Source organism: Falco naumanni, chromosome 2 (assembly GCF_017639655.2).
Source record: "Falco naumanni isolate bFalNau1 chromosome 2, bFalNau1.pat, whole genome shotgun sequence".
Classification (NCBI taxonomy): Eukaryota; Metazoa; Chordata; class Aves; order Falconiformes; family Falconidae; genus Falco; species Falco naumanni.
The window spans coordinates 73,801,151-73,818,817 of record NC_054055.1 but is presented as its reverse complement, the minus strand read 5'-3'; the positions used below and the strand labels follow the sequence as shown (position 1 = coordinate 73,818,817).

At 41.6% G+C, this 17,667-nt stretch overlaps 1 protein-coding gene across 4 annotated transcripts in view; it reads right to left on the bottom strand.

Moving 5' to 3' along the window:
* Positions 1-17,667, bottom strand: part of JADE3 (jade family PHD finger 3) — a 68,135-nt gene that overhangs the window by 40,247 nt on the left and 10,221 nt on the right. For 2 of the 4 annotated variants that reach the window (XM_040584846.1, XM_040584848.1), the window contains exon 2: positions 9,716-9,768. The exons of 1 other annotated variant lie outside the window; for it this stretch is intronic. The gene's annotated coding sequence lies outside the window, so the exon portion shown is untranslated. Of the gene's footprint in view, positions 1-9,715; positions 10,096-17,667 lie in introns of those variants that run through there. One more of the 4 variants, XM_040584847.1, reaches the window with a different exon arrangement.

The window sequence follows — 17,667 nt, the reverse complement described above, 5'->3', positions numbered from 1 at the left end:
CTTGCCTCTACCACCATTCTTTCATCTCTCTGAGGAAAAAAATCAATGTTGCGCTGACTTAAGAGACTTCCCATTTCTGAAAAGCTAGTTAACATGCATTACTCAAAAAAATCAGTCAAGCAGCATATGTAAACAGCACACAGTTAACAAAATTTCAGAGCTTTATTCAAAGCAAAACTCCATTTCAAATACCTGCAGAAACAACAGCAACAAACATTTTTCCCGTTTCAGTTTGTGTCCAACTAAACAACTAAATTTACCAAATTAACTATTAAGTCTACCCTATTGTTCTGACACATTTCTCAGCATAGTTCATCAGTAATAAGAGTTAGCAGAAAGAAGGATGAGGTATCTCATGGAGTCTGAATTCACACAGCATATTAGGCAAGACATCAGTGACAAGCGTACAAAATGAATCCTTAGATCCAGCCAAGATTTCTGAACAAAACAGCATCTCTAAGGAGTAGCAGTCCTTCCTTCCTGGCTTCAGATTGTTGCAGAGAAAGGTTAAACATACCCATACGCTACTCAGTACCTGTTAAGACCTATATACAGAAGAAAAATGCAATCAAGAAATTCAAGGAACTGTAATGCAAATATATCCTAGACCTGTGAGATTTTATTTCTTCACGTTTTAAAATAGACTGACAAAAATGGAATTGGCCACAGCACTAAGGAAACTTTCAAGTGGGACAAAAAATAACCTACTTTCTTAATCTTATTAAAAACTGCTTCTATGTATGAAAACCAAACGACAAGCTACATGCAATCTCAGATTAAAATTCTGTACTTACATTTTTACAATATGGCTTGTCTGGGCGGGGGGTGTGTGGGGGGGGTGGGGGAAGGCAAAAAAAAAAAAGGCAGAGGCAGTAAGTAGAAATTTCCAAGTCTCCAAAATGTGGTTTATGTAACTGTTAAATTTAGATTAGGAAGCAAATTATCTTGAAAGGTCTCCAGGAAATGTAGTACAGTGAAACCATTTAAATAGGTCAAATTTCATAGTCAACTGCCAGGGAAATTACGAAATATGAGTAGAGTTAATACAACCTTTCAAATAACTAGAGAAAGAGAGATCACTTGTGTTTGGGTTTATTATTATTATTTTTTAATATCATATCCAATCTCACAAAAAGGCTATATAAACTGGAAAAAACACCCACTTGGAACTTGGGTTAGCAGTATTTGCTGCACTGAAAAGGTTTGAAAGGTTAAACAATTCACAGAAAAGGAAGTTCAGCAAAAAAACCTTAAGGTTGTTTCTTTATTTCACTGTAACCAGATTTTTTTTTTAATTAGTAATATACCCCTACTCTACTTAAGAACCCTGTAACAGTGACCACGTCTAGCCTATCCTCCCCTCACCCCCAAAATAAAACCTTGAATTATTTTCTGTACTGGGCCTACCACAAAATAAAACTTTTCTTGCCACTACTTCACTCTAAGTCTTGGTTAACAAAATAATCTGTAATTCAATAAAGGAGGAATGTGCCAGTTTTTAGAAGCAGCACTACCAGCAACAGCAGATTCCTCTGTCATTAGGTATATAATTTCAGCAGGTAAGGAACTGCATGTTACAGAAATCTGGCTAAGAACATGGGTCTGTATGAAGTGCAAAAGCAACTAGACATAGTCTGGAGCCCTGTTTTCCTTATACATTACCTTTTTATATAAGACAATTTGGCAGCTGCCACAAGGATACCGTGAGTTTAAAAATAAGGGTGGGGGGGGTGGGGGGAGTCCAAAATACCATCTTCCACAGCATGACTTATCCCCTGAAATAGTTAAATTCTGGACTGAAGATAGCTGATAGATCATAAAACTAGGATGAAGAACCCCCAAATATAATTGCTCCCCTGCATACATTTGTGGATTATAGGCCAAAAGGGAACCCTGACATCCTTTCATGTGCCCTTCTACGATGATGATTCATCATTTGGTCTAGTGCAAAGCACTTAAATGCCCATCATTTTGCTTTGCAAGTACAGAAAGAGGGTAAGTGATACTACTTCACATTTATAACATGCTTTGATGACACAGTAGAATACTGCACACCCCCAAGTACAACTGCCTTTCCTACCTTGAAAACAGAAGTACAACTTTTAATTTCCAGTGCTGCATCCGTGTGTTGACCCACCGCGAGTGCAGGAGGATGGCATGACAGATTTCTACTACTGGCCTTCAGCTAAATCGCTTCATATCAAGCAGCTTGTTAAAAATCAGAAATCCTTCTCAGAAAAGCAAGTCACCAGCAACATGCACAGCGTCACCATTACCTCAACAGAAACTTTCCAAGAGGCTAGAACGAAATTAAATCACGCTCTCTTCCCTGTGCTTCCTCAACACCCAGCAGTGACTGAGCAGCCCGATTTTTCTCTCTGAAGCAAGCTGCACATGTTGGGCCTGTACACAGAGCAGCCAGGTGGCCAGGCTGACAAGGAAATATTTCTGCCCATTAAACGCTGCAGCTTTAGCATTAGCATCCTAAAGACGGTAACGATCTGGGCAGAATCAATTTAAAAAAATAAACATCAGACTGTCATTAATTCAAGCAAATACACCAATACGTACATGTTTCTGCTCCTCTCTTGTTTCTGTCCTTGTAATTACTTTCTGCTCCTGAGCACAACAACGTTTTTACACCAGTTGTTTACTAACAGAACTACTGTTTTCTTAAAACAGCAGCAGAGATTTGGACACACACACAAAAATATTTCCTTCAAAATACCATACTGAGTTTGAACAAAAGTGTGCTTTTAAAATAGAATTAAAAAAGCACTTTCCTGAAACCACAACCAGCCCAGTGCTGCTTGGCACTGCTGTGCCCGACCACCTGAGGTACGTCTGCCCAGTGCAGCCTGGTGAACACTCCTCACCCACCTCCCGCCATCACCCCCAGTCAGGGGAAATGCCAAAATGAGCCCTCAGCAGCGTACCATGCTTGGTATTGCTGCCGGCAGGTGGCTGAGGGGGTACAACACCCCACCAGTGCTCCTGTCCTGCCTGCCCCAGCCAGGCCTGCCTCATGGCTGGGGTGCCCTCCCTGAGGGAGCGACAAAGCCCCCAGTGGGATGAAACGAGGAAGAAGTTCCCAGCAGGAAAGCGACAGCGGTGTTAAACACACAGGCAACCTGCTGAGTACCATCATCCCGGCCCCCCACACCCCCCCACACACACACCACAGGTCAATGCTGGAGGCTGAGGTGGCCACCAGGGCAGGCAGGCCCCTCAGGGCACAGAAGAGCACCACGTTGCCAGAGGGAAGCCATCACAGCTCTCGGTTCCTCAGGCCACAGTCACACAAACAAACCAACTACCTCTTGCGTTAGGCTGTGGGAAACTCCACGGTAGCTAATTGATCCCTGAAGGAAACTCCCAGCAGGCAGGGGTTAGCTCACATACAGACCTCTAACCAGGCAAGTGCACCAAGCGTCATGGAGAAGTGCCTGGGGAGTTTGTCTGCACCAAAGGGGCCTCAGCAGGGGCAGTGCAGTTACTGGCTGTTAATGTTGTCTGTTTCACAAGACTCTCTCAGAAGAAAACTCATACCTGACATTAACACCGAGACATCTAGTAACCAGGGAGCAAAAGAAGAAAGAAAACCCCACAAGCCCACGTGTACTTACTCAACAAAGATGAAGCTAAGGACAATGTCTGCTTTGATGAAAGACTGCTGTGGAGGTACTGCTACTAAAAATGGACCAGTATCCGGTCATCACACCCAGTGCTAAGATGGGTAAACAAAGAGCTGGCTGCCCAGGAGCTCCCCGTGCCCAGGGGGTTTGACACCCGAAGAGGGCCACATGCACTGCATCTGCAAGGAGACTGCAGTCACAAGCGCGCCAAGAAACAGGAGCAGCATGCACATGCTTCACCAATATGACTGAGCAGAAAAACCTCAGAGAGCATTTAGCTGGGCTTTCTATTTTAAGAACTGGTATGATTCACGTTACCTTGGCTGTAAGTGTTTTGCAGTCTTTACTGTATCTACCCTCACGATAAGCTCATGTTAAGCAAGCACTGAAAGCCCTGACATTTCAGAGCAGTGGCGCAGAGCAGCCATACATCACACAAGGAGCCCCCGGCAAAGCAGGCAGCTGCATCCAGGTCTCCCAAGCACATATCCCACGACCTTGCCACTCGCTGCCTTTCCTGCAGATGCACACACATGGAGTCAAACAGAAGAAAAAATCCCTGTGATGCACTATGTCACTAAGTATTGTCCTGCTGTCATACAGTGATGAAATTGCACTGCAGCAAGCGGGGGGTGGTATAAAACAAACAACCCCCCCTCCCAAATCCCCCAACACAGAAGCATCACTACTTAATTGAAAATTAGACAATAATCAGTATTACAGTAGCTCAAGTGAAGCTGCCACTTTGCCCTATCTCGCCTGGTGCTGCCAGTAGTTGCCCGCTTTTATCTTCTCTGCTCTCCAGCTGTACCAACGCATACATTCATGACAAAACACAGGTAAGGACCTCGTATCACAGCTAGGAATGCAGGCAGGAAATACTATCAAAGAACGAAGGATCTAGAAACGCATGTACTACTCGGATTACGAAAAACAACTTTTCTTGATAACATAGGCAAAATTTCTCATATCCTGCAAGACACTTGCTTAAAATAATCAGTTAATTTGTTGGTACTTGCTAATAAACAAAGTAGGTTTCCCTGTTCTTGTTTTGTGTTTCCTAAATCGTAAATAATAAAAGACTTAACAGCAGCAGCCTGCATTAAATATTTTACCTGTTTTGACTCATTTATTTCTTGCTTGTAATGCTTCGAAGAGGCTAACTGCTTTGCTGCAACATTCTGCGTCACTAACAAAACCTGAAGGACTGCAAAAAGCAGAAAACATCAAGTTATGTCTTTATATTCTACTCAAAGGGTAAGAAAAAAGCAGAACACAAATATTTTCCTATAGGAAATACTAAATTGATAATTTCTTTCCTCATGTAACAAGAAATGTTTTTCATTTACAAGGTGAAAATAAACAACCTGGATGCTAAAGTTTTCCTCAAGTAAAAAAAGGGTACTGAGGGGATCATTGGATAAGAACAATTAAAGGGAATGTACTGTCACAGCCAGAACTCAAAATAATATTTGGAATATTCCAAATTATTGGTTACATACTGACATCCCACTATATTTTCTAGCATTTCACACATGACACATTTATATGAGGTTGCACTATTATTTTAGTTCTCCATGTCAAAAATTCAAAACATGAAAATTTTCTAGTCAAGTTGTTAAAGCACTTTTTTAGTTTAAAAAACTAAAAACAAAATTCATTAGTTAAGACAAATTTAATTAATTTTAATGGCTAGTCAATTAATTTAATGTTATGTGCTACAATCTGTAATATACAATACACCAAAGATACTGAGGGGTCTTTTAGTCAGACAGATATAGAGTAGATTTATAAAAACAAATACCACTCCAGATTTCTCTAAATCACCTGTATCCAGGTGCGAGAAGACACTGTGAAAAAGATAGTGTGACCCACTGATGTTTGTCCATGTTTATGTACAGACCAGAGGCAAAAAGAAAAAAATACTATCTTTTCCTGTTACAACACAAGGTGCAGCAATGACAAAATAAACAGCTAACTTGCCCACTGTGGCTGACACCGCCCTAGAAAGGAGAACCAAAGACTGTACTTGGCCAAGGTTTCTAAAATACCACATCTTGTTTGAGGAAGCAATCAAGAAATGCATCCTAAAGACCACATAAGGTTCAATTTCTCATCAAACAGCCAACATCCAACTTGAAGTCAAAGTACTTCTATATTTTTTGAGTAAGGGGACACACTGATCAGGACTGACCACTAACGCTCCTCTAAATTCCTCTTTCCTCTTCCTTCCCATTGACTAAACAAACAAGATTAAAATGAGTAAGAGTAGACTACCACCCTTTCATTGTTCCTAATGGAAAGCACAGCCTACTCGAGCTAAAGCTAAGTGGATGGAGGTCGGTTTTCTCGGCACAGGAAAAGAGGTGCCAACTCACAGGGTGGATCACAATCAGCACTGGCACTAGAATAGGTGGGGTCAGAAAATACAGGAAAATATCCTTCCCACCCTACGAGGATAAGGAACTATCACAGCTGACTTCCAAAGCTGCAAGGGGGTGAGATAAGGAATCTAACTCCAAAGCAAGTCCCTCTGTCCACTCTCCTCTCCTGTACTGGGAGGAATGGAAATGCCTAGAAACCACGGCAGTAGGAGGTATTTCACCCTGTCTATTCATAGCTAAGAGCCCCCAACATGCTGCAGTTGCTGCATCTGAATCCCATGCTGTCAAAACCAGTAATAAAATTTCTGCTGAGAAATAGGGAGAGAAAACAAGGTTACAACTGAAAGTGCAACTATAGAATTGAACAAAACAAACAAAACCACCTTTACAGTACAGTCGCTCCGTGGCACAACACGAAACCTGCACAGTCAGTATGTTTTGTACATGGAATTCCAGTTGGTCAGTGAGGTTTTCTACTTCTCGACAGGCTCTTACCCTGTGCAGCTGCTATCAGGGGCTCTGCAACTGAAAGAAGGCACAAGCGCTTGGGCCGCAACAGAATAAAGCCACGCAAGTGACTTCTTCCACCATCCACCTCCCCAGCTCCGCAACAGCAAAAGTGACCCATTGTTTACACTGAAGCTGTGACCCAGGAGCAGCTCAGGCACGGTCCATCTGCTCCCTCGGACACCCTTGCCAGGGAGGCTGAGTGCTGCTGCCTACCCCAACACCAACTATGGGTACCAGTTAATACAAGCACAGCCATGCCACAGCACCTGCGGGAGGCTTCTGAAAGGTCTGAAGATGAAAACACACACATCAACTGAATGCCTTTAGAGATGGGGTCCTTGGACATTCCCAAATCAGCCTGTAGCAGAAGATATTACAGGAGAACAGCACGGAGAGCAGCACATTGAAGGGCAAAAGGCATTCTTCTGACAAGGCCCAAGCACAACGGTGACAAGTACCAAATCAAGCCTGTCTGGTTTAATTTGCTACACCTGCCGAGCCACATGGAGAAAGCTTTATGAATGAGCAACACTAGTAGATCACTCATTTGGGCTAAGAGCAAAGAAGTATTTCCTAGCTCCCCTGCACTGCTGAAGAAAAAGCATTTGCAGGACGTCAAACTCCAACTACAGCTGTAAGAGAAGCATGCCATGACGTTAGGGTAAGAGTTTAAACAGACTGAGACTACCCAGCTGAGAAAGGAGGATGCAGAATAGGAGAGATCTGCCGTAAGTGGTATAATGAAGCAAACAGGATGAAGAGACTACTCACCAGTTATCATGGCCCAGAAGACATGGGACACAAAGTTACAGAACAAACTTCAAAGAAAAGTCATTAGAAGGAGAAAAAAAGAAGTAATTTTGTGCAAAATTACTTAGAATTTTAATGCTATGGGATGTTGCAGAGGTTGAAAAGTAAACAGATAGGAGAGAATTAAGCGATTGGAGGACAAGGGCTATTAAACACAGTACGTCATATGTCAATCTGCTGGAAATCCCAAAGTCAAAATTGTACCAGAAGGAGTCTAGATGAGCTTTATAATGCTTTCTTTCCCTAGGTGTCCACTGTTGACCATTACCAGAGAGAGTACGTGGCCTGAGTAAGGGAGCTCGTTTGGAACCAGATTTACTCATAACAATTCAACATTGTGATAGATTTTATTTAATTTTTTAATATATCAGTTCCCAACATGAACTCTGTGGACTACAGATCAGACAGGTTGTCTACAGGGCCATGGTAAATACTGAAATGAATATGTTTACCAGCCAAGATTCTGATTATGATAAACACAACCACCAGAGATTTTGACAGCCAACATATTGTTGCCCTGAAGAGTTTGTTAGTCACTGTTCAATGTAAACAGCTATTTTGGTCAAAATTATGTAAAAGATTAGATCATTCCCAGTGTGTTAGAACTGTTGCTTTTTTTTTTTTTTTTTTTTTTAAGAGAAATTAAATAAGCACGCTATGCAAATACAGACTACATACACTTTAGGGCACTACCCATTCAGGATTTTCTTTTGGATTCTCTCCTACTCAGCAGAGATTCAATCCCTTTAATAACTAGATTGTCAGCTTCGTGGCTGAAATTTAAGAATCCACTGTACTTCCATTTCCCTCCATTTTTCCAAATCTGGATAACTAGACCAGTGTTCTCATTTGAATTCTTACAGGTTTATTATCTCAAATCTTTCCAAGATACACATCTGAAGTTATTCTGTCTCCTCCCTCACAGGGAAATAACCCAATGCCTGCAGCCAGCATTGTGCTGCCGCATGCTTGAATTTTGTAAACTAAACTCTTAAAAACATACTTAAACGACTTAGGAAAAAAAAGTAACTGTGCTTAAACTTTCGCCTGTGAAGCCCAAACATGATACTGATCCATTAATTTTATTAGTCAAACCTGTCCGAGGTCGTATTTTCCAAATGCAACAGCAAAGCACATTGCATTATAGCCCTGCTAACAGTACAGAATCAGGTGGGAGGAGAGGCTGATGCTGGTTTTGTGTAGGAAAAAAAATTGCTAAGCCCTGACCCCATGAAAACAAAGTGATGGTGCAAGAGTAATCAAGGCCAAAGCTCTATCTGAAGAAAATCAATGGGTTATGCACAATAGCAACTACATTCAGATGTTCAGAGCTCAGCTGGATTCTGTAGATCTGCTCTCTAAATTCAGAGTATCTGACACTGAAAGCTAGAAAACACCACCACCACCTCTTTTTTTATTTTATTTAAATAGTCAAAGCAGAAGCAAGCTTTGAACTAGAAGTCTTGAAATTGAGATGACTGCATCCCTTCTCTTTGCCACTCCTTATGATCTTTGGTAGCCAACCAAATGGCTCAGCTTAGCTTCACTTTCCAAATCAGTCCAAAAGTTAAATAAGTAATAAAACTAGCATCAGGAGAGGGCTTTATAATCACATTAGAGACATGCAACACAGACCAGCTACCTCGGTTCACTGGACAGCTTCAACAAGGCCTCATAATGAGGTACAGGTGTTGGCACTAATTAGGAATACCCAGCTCACTGCTGACATCACCTCTCAAAGCAATGACTGCACTTTAATCCTTTAAGCCACATAAAAGCAGAGAGAGGGCGGACCAAAAAAAAAAAATTTCTCTGAAAACGCCTCTGCAGAGGAGTGAAATATTTTTGCTTACTTAAGGGAAAAAAATAGAACTGTCACAAAACTGCAGGAAGTTTACTGTGAAATATCTGGGTACATAAAAGAATCTAAACCTTGCACATAACTAGAGTTTTTAATTTTAGGAAGGGTATCACCATGTACAGCATGTATTCATCACAACTATAAAATTTATATCCAGCAAAGAAGCACAGAATAAAGAGGAGTAAAAGCAGCACATGTAAATATTGTGGTAAGTTAAAATTATTCCTGTCTATGCCTACCAGCCTTCCAAGCATTATGGAATACATCAAGATAGATTTTAACCCAAATTATTACAAGGGAGTTCTGCAGGCTGGAAGTTCATTGTTAACAGCTTCTTTTATAACTTCCTCTCATTTAAAAGACTTTATATTCCTTTAAAATGCACAAAGCTTTCATTTAAAAGGTGATACCTGAATGTTGAAGGTATATAGGTTCAATTTACACACTGTAAACACCAACACACACATTTTTTTTTATTTAATTTTTTTTTTCGCATTAGTTCCTCCTTCACTTACATGCCAGGTCATGAGGTAGATGTTTTCGCTTCAGCTGATGACATCACAAGCTCCTAAAAAAATGAAAGGAGTGCTATTTAGGTAGTAGGAGTGACATCAGGCATTTCATGTTTGAGCTACAATTTAATTTTTGGCAAGTAAGTGAAGGGTATATTACATTTTCATTGCTATTTTCCCAAGCAAATGAAATATCCATAATATAAAGCCTTAAATTCCACAATTCTCACTTAATATATGGAAAAATGAAATACATCAGCTATATGTACACATACTACGACATAAATACATTAAGATTAAAAGTAAATTCATCAGAATAATCTCCAAGTCAATTTCACCATCCTCTTAACATGAATGGGAAACAACTTCAACAATACCAACAAAACAAAACTTTAATTAGTATTTTCTCTACCCTGTTTCAGGATTAAAAAAAAAAAAAGTTCTGGTAGCTGCACATTCATTCAGCTGACTTAAGGGGTTAGTTTCTCCAAATACACTGATGCTTTCTTCCTTCTAGAGGGCCTTACATGAACTGAGCATGCTTATAAATTCATATGAGGGCAAATAAAAAAAAAAAAGTATAGAGGAAAAGCTTCATGTGGCTCCTGCCTTAATTCCTCAAAACATTCCTTTAGACCTCTTCTTGACAATCCTGGATAGCTCAGCTGCCCTGGCAGGGATTCTGCTTACTCGCCCTTTTTAATCTAGTCCTGAGCCTTGAGCAATATTAAGTATGGGAATAGAAGGAATTTTTCCCTCCACCAACTGCCTGCATTCCCCTCCTGCAGGATCATGAACACGTATGTTTTGTGTCCTATTGTAATGGACATGGCAAAAGCATTAAAGTCATTACACCCAACAGATTAGTTGCAGCACTCCTTGGAGACTCAGCAGTTAGACCAGGGTTTCTCCTGGCAGGCAGTCCACCCCATGCCTTTTGAGTATAAAGCTAACAAAACCAGGACCACTATGAGCTTGGAAACACAGTATTAGAGAACAGAAATTCAAGTAAAAACCAAGGAACTGATAACTGCATACCCTGCCAGAAGAAGAAAAATAAAAAGGGGGAGAGGGGAACGCAGTGCCTTTCTAACTGAAATAAGGCAGTTTCTGGCCAAAGTGTCAGCACCGTACTGTAACATTTCTGCTTCTCCACCCATCTGCAGTACAAGAAAAGGATACCACCACCCATCCACTGAGGAGTGGCACAGATCCTATTACTTAAGAACTATTGTTGCTCAACTTAGGCTGTGGCATCAAAGGAAAATATTTCCCTACAGCTGGGGGTGGGGGGAGAGAAGGGGAATGCACAATATATTGTAGTTCCTATATGCTGACCTTAAAAAATTGTAAAGTTTTGTCTATGTTGATTTTCTTTGGTTTAAGGTTTTGTCTTTGGGGGTTTTGTGTTTGTGTGTTTTGCAGTATTTTTAGGGGTTGGTGTTTTGTTTTTGGTTTTTTTTTAATTGTCCCAGTTTCCTCTTCCTCCTTGACAGTGTCTGGCTATACCCCACATTAAGCAATTAATTTTTGAGCAATGCGAAGAGATCTGTAGATCAAAGCAGTACCAGAGCCAAGGTTGCCAAAATATAAATCACGCTACGTGGGTTGGGTTTTTAACTTCAGATAAGCAGATACACTCTGCAGCCACCACCACACACATGGCTTGAAGCAATCCACAGAGTCCATGAGCAGGAGACTAAGTGCACTTGGCATCAGCATCAGTGGGAGCCTCCAGTCTCCACCCAGAGGGACGCAGCTCGTGCACAGCAGAAACACAGTGTGCCAAGCCAACACACAGCAAGTGGGGGTTACCAGAGAGACTTGCTTTAAAGCCAACTGCTGCTCTGCTGCAAAACCCTGGTACTAATGCCGCCTCTGCCCTCCAGCTAAGAAATGCTGAGAGCCTCACCCACAAAATGCACTGGGGGAGTGAGGGCAAGGGAAGAGATAAAGTAAAAAATTAATAAAATGGTTGGATCAATTTTTCAAACAAAACTGTCTTATGAGATGTTTCATTATGGAATAATGCTTTAGTGTCCTGACTGAACCCCTTTAATGTAAGTTTTCCATAGAAACACAAGCAAAGCTCTGGTTGTAGCAGCTCAAATGGCATCATTAAAATGCAACACAGCCTACAACTTTTAAGTGTGAACAGAACCACAGCTTTTGCCTCCCAGCTGAACCACAAAACCAATATATTTTTGAACTCTTCATTAAAAACACATTTGTTTGCTCAGTTAAATGCCAAGATGAACTCTGAAATACCAAAAGATTCAACTAAAAATCTTTTCTTTCTCTAACCCTTACACTACAGTCATAATCTTCAGTCCCAGCTTTACTTATTTCACAACAATATAAAATATACAAAATAGCATGAAAGATGTAGCTGACCCCACAAAATACCACTCCTTTGTTCGTTATTTTTAGGGGGAAATCCAGCCTTAACATATTGATTTGATGTGAATTAATTTAATGTTTCTGAATCAATGAGCAGGGGGCTCTTCACCAGCAGGTAAAAAAACAGAAGAGTGCTCCCCAGCCTGGAAGGGTGCTAACTCCCCAGCCTCCCCATAAGCAACAAGTTCAGGAGCAGAGTAATGAACACACAGAAGATCCTCACCCTCCTCTCCAGACACACTGTACCAACAGACTCTGCATTTCTATCGCTGGGAGCATTTGAAAAAGCAACGAGGCAGCAACAGAAACTGGCACAGAGAAACAGAAACGCAAAAAAACAAATAAAAATAATGTTGTAGGAACTAAAGGACAACATAGACACAGAAAACAAAACTTAGAAATGCACAGTAGCTTTTCATAAATACTGCCTGGAAACTAAGCGTCGCCAGGGGGAAAAAGCATCAGGAAGATTTATTTCTTAAAATACAACTTTTAACAACAGAAAGCCATTTGGAACAAAGACCTACTTTTGCAGTTATCACTACTGTTATACAATCATTCCTTCTGTAATTTAACATAGTACCTACCAACAGCCAAGCCTCAAAAAACAAGAATTGTGATGGTTGAAAACACTGTGTCATGCTTCTCTCTCTCCTTAACCATCCTACATGCTGCACTGCCATTTAAAATGAAAAAAGTAGAGAGACAGTTGCAGAAAATAAGGATTTGCCAGGGTCCAGGAAAAGAGCACCAAGATAGGATCAAAAGCACAGACTGTGCATTACAGAGGCTCCACAGCCTCTCCAGGTGAACTCCTTCTACTCTGCACAGCCCTTACTGCCAGAAAGCTTGCCCTGGTGCTTAAACCACACATCTCTGCTGACGTGGCTCAAGTGGTCTCTCCTAGGTCCAGTATTAATTAATATTTGCCTTTTAATGATGTGGGTGGACCTGGCCCTTTACCAGGTCTCTCTCTGCACTGGACCCTGAAAAGATCATCCCTTTCCTCTTCACACGGTTAACTTCATGTCTGAACACTATGCTTAACTCTTCAGTTTGTATGTTCTAGTCTTTTCTCCAGACTAAATAAAACCCATTTTTTTTCACCCTCTGCTCACAGGCCGCATTTTCTACTTTTCTGATCCTTCTAGTGGCTGCTCTCCATTATCCTTTTAGGGCTGGTGCACAAAACCACTACAAGGTTGTGTTGCCCAAATCTGGGCAAAGCCTTCCAGCTGAACCCTTCCCTACATGGAAAATACTCTTTTCTTGTTACAGAAAAACATCCTTTACTGTCATGTGAGTCACAGGTAATAATTCTATATACAAACTCCAGTGTGTTTGCTTTTGCAACAGCATGACTCCACTGCCTCACGTCCTGGCTGTGAGCAGTTATTGCTGCTGGGTCCACTGCTCCCAGCCTGCAGGTGTGCAGCGAAACCCCCTGCCCCAGAGCTGCTCCTCAGCCCCCTGCGCAGCCTCATCCATCCCCTCCTTTCAGACTTCTTCAATCTGTCAAAATAACTTTAAGTTCAAAGCATCTTCTCAAACAGACACACAGCTCCACCCAGCTTTATCTGGTATTTGATGAGCACAGTCCTCATTCCTTCACCCACATCATTAAAAGGCAAATATTAATTAACACTGGACCTAGGAGAGACCACTTAAATCACACCAAAATCACCTGTCTTGTTTGAAACTAACTACTAACTATCCTCCAGTTTTCTAAGCAGCTGCAAACATTCTTGTGAGCATTTCACCTAGTCCATGTTTCCTCAGCTTGCTTCTGATAACGTGGTGTCTGATAACTTGCATCATACACTGTGCAATCCGCACCTCACAAATGACTTTCAAGACTGAATTAGAAAGCTGGTCTTGTGACACTTTGCATCTCCTTCACAATAAGTAATGCCATAGGTATAACAACTGATTACGTGGGAGAAGTCTTAGAAAATAATTTTATTATTTCCAGTTTTTTAGAGATTGTTTCAGATATCTAACAAATGTAGCCAGTTCCCCAAGGACTCCCAGTAACCTGACACAGATTTCTTATGTAAGGCAGATAAAGACTTCAATATTACCAAGACAGCACGGTAAATAAAGCCAGTAGTTTTTGAGATTATAAATAAATTACAGTATGAAGCAGGAAGGTAATGGCACTCTTCCCCTTACAGTTCTGGAAAAATCATAATAGGAACAAGTATCCAAATACCAGAAGAGTATCCATTGTATTTAACTGAAGAGATACTTCCAGGCAATACTTAGCCTATGGGGACTAGAAGTAGAAAAGAAAAAGTTACTAAGCTTTAAGAAAATTCTTCTAAAATCCTTATTAAGTATTTGTGAACAGGGATGGATTTTTGCTTGTAATAAACTGATCTGATGCTTCTTCTTCACAAGGTTCCAACAGTGCTAACTACAGCGAGTATCCAGCAGCTTCTTGACTTTTATTCTCTCTTCCACATTGGCTTAAGCCAAAAAGGTAATTCAGTATAAATTCACAATCTCATTGTAAAAGCCAAAAAATAGTCCATCTCACCTTAAGGTAGGTCACAGACACAGAAAACTTCTAGCAAAGGCTGCAACTCTCTAGCGCCTTCACTTTCTTTCACCGTCCCAAAAATATTTCATTACACCTTTATGTAGCAACAAGCCTATTCTTAATAATAGTCAGTGACTTTGTAATTCCCAGCAACCAATTAAGATTTGCTGGGAAAATAATTTCCCACAGCGGCTTATCCCATTTTCAGACAAACAATGCAGTAGGATGTCTAGAAGGATAGGTTTCATAAGGCAACTATTAACAAGTAACATCAAGCCGTTTTATGAAACGCTCTGAAGTCCTGGGTCCCTAGGCACTTGCATGGTGACCCAACACAGCAGTTATTTAGCGTGTGTGTAGTGCCAGCCATTCTGCAAAACACTCAAAACTTCTTATTTGTTGCTTGCAATTACTTGTTACACAATATGATTAACATACACATGCAAAAAAGCGAGTCGGGGCCTGAAACAGCTGCCCTTACAGAGACTAACATGCACGCAGGATTCAACTTCAACACCTAACCTGAGGTGCACACAAAGTTGTTTATATGCTTCATATACCAGTAGCATATTAACATTAGTGAAACAAAGGCATGAGTCTGTAAGAGATCAGATGTATTGGGATAAATACAAGGGGAAAAAAAAAAGTTTAGGCTTGGCATTAAGGAAACGGTCCTGACAGTCAGAACTGCTGGTCCATGTCCCCAGGGGAAGGATCGGAGGCTGCAGCTCTTAACGTTTAAACAAAGATTGGACAAGAGTCCTGGTAGCTGCGCTGCCAAGACAGCATGCTCCAGCTCAGCGTTTCTCAAACCAGCCTGAGGGCAAGGCAACAACAAATGGGACCCAAGTATAAAGAGGACTGCACAAAGTGGTGTGTTTGGCCTGCCTGCACTGAGGACTGTATCTAGCCACACAGACACACTGCTGGAAGCATCAGATACGCCACAGGACACGCACATATTGCTGTGTGCTGGTAAGAGCAAAGCAATCCCATTATTCCTATTCCACCCTTAACTTCTCTCCTCCCTACATCTGAGACCGAGGGAGATATATATATATATATATGCGCCAAGGGATGCTACAGTGTACAGCTGCATGCAAGGACAGTTACCGCACACCAGCTCAGGTATGTACATGCTCCTCTCTTTCAGGACTAAATGTTAAGGAGATGCATTACTTCAGCCTGTGCAGAATGCATCTCTCTCCAAAGAGCAGGCATTCCCTGCAGCAGGTCACACTGCAATATAGAGAAGCGTATCAGAAAGAGACCACAAATGCACATGGCAGAAGGCTGCAGTAGAAGACCTAAATTGGGATAAAAGTACCAGGAATGTGCAGAATGCTTCCTGAATCCACAGAGCCTGGAATGGGGTACAGGCAGAAGTAACATTTTGGTGCTACCTACTATCAGGAGCTGGAGAACAGGGCTGTGAGCCACAGACCAGCAAAACCAGGCCATTTATGAGGATATGGAGCCACAAAAATGCCTCTTGTTCTTGAGTAATGGGAACACTGCATGTCTTGCCATTAGCCACTGCCACATGTCAGCCAGTTGGATTTTAAACGACAACCCACCTCATTCAATTTACACATCTATGCTAAACAGATGTGCTTGCATGTATTTCCTAAAGCTGAGTGATGGCAGAACTATTTCATGCTATGTTCTGAAGGGAGGTTCAAGTGAATATTTCAGAAGCAATAACCTAGATGACCTAGAAGCATCTTTTCCCATAGCTAATTTCCATTATTTAATGCAACTATATTTGTGCACGGTCATGGGTAGCTTTAGTCTTAAAATAAAATTATTCACTAAGTGTGAGAACTTTTAAAGTATGGTAACAGATGTTATGTTTCTGCTGGCAAGAGCCATGCCATTCTCATATGCTCTGCAGCAAGTCCCATGACCCCACCACACACACAAGAGAGTCACAAATGCTATAAGCAGCATCACTGTTTCTTGCTGGATGCTCCACACCCCGAGAATATAAAAGATTAAGGGCCAGATTTAGACTTCAGACTGAAGTAATACCAAACTGTGCACTTCAATGCCTTCAAGTTAGATCTCTGGCTCCAGAACAAGAAGAAACAACAAACCCCGTAAGGCTTTAAGTCCCCATGTTGCAAACAAAAAGGTCTTTACAGTAGGACTCACAGAGCCCAGCACTTCAGGCCACTCTACACACCAAAGAGGGCATGTCACCAGAAATCTCTCCACTCTGCAGATTCAGCTGCTGATTTGCAGCCCTGTAAACAGACACCTTTGGGAATCTGATCACTGCTTGGCCCCTTTCTTCCTCCTTCTCCTCACCTCACATGCACTCTTCAGGCATCCAATTCAGCATCATATAAGGCCTTAGCAGCTGTCACACCTGCAAAGGCTACCCCTTGTTCTGTGCCTCACCTTCCCTGCTCTCCTCTCCATCCACCAAGATTCAGGCCCAATACCTCCTTCACCCCAACCCCAGCTACCAGACGCTGGCTCCTTTCCCTTGCAGGACTCTGGCTGCTGCCAGAGCACATGCTGGAGCACACGAGCACCCATGGTCATCCCCACTGACCTGCTGGAAGACCAGGCTGTGCAAGCTCTTCTGTTAGTTTAAAGAAAAGATGAAGAATAATTTAGGTCTGAATTATAGGAGGAAAGCTATCTCACAGTTGGATGACAGTAGTCAAGAAAAGGCCATGTCTCCTCTTCTTGATACATTAAGTAATAATGCTCTCCAGTGTACAACACAGGGTTCATACAGGACACGGAACACACGCTTTCGAGTTTCTTCAACTGCTCTGGCTACAAGGAATTTGAGCACTTAAAAGTAGCATGGACATACTGCGTATTCCTGGCCTTGAAGGTGGTCTCAGTGGCTGCAGAAAAATCACCTTCACAAACAGCTCATCTCATATCAAAATATTTAGTCAGTATTTAACTGAATGACAGTCAATTCCCAGAGAAAAAAAAAGGGCAAGTGAAAAGTAACAGACTGTTAACTTCACTTGCTCATCACAGTGATTTA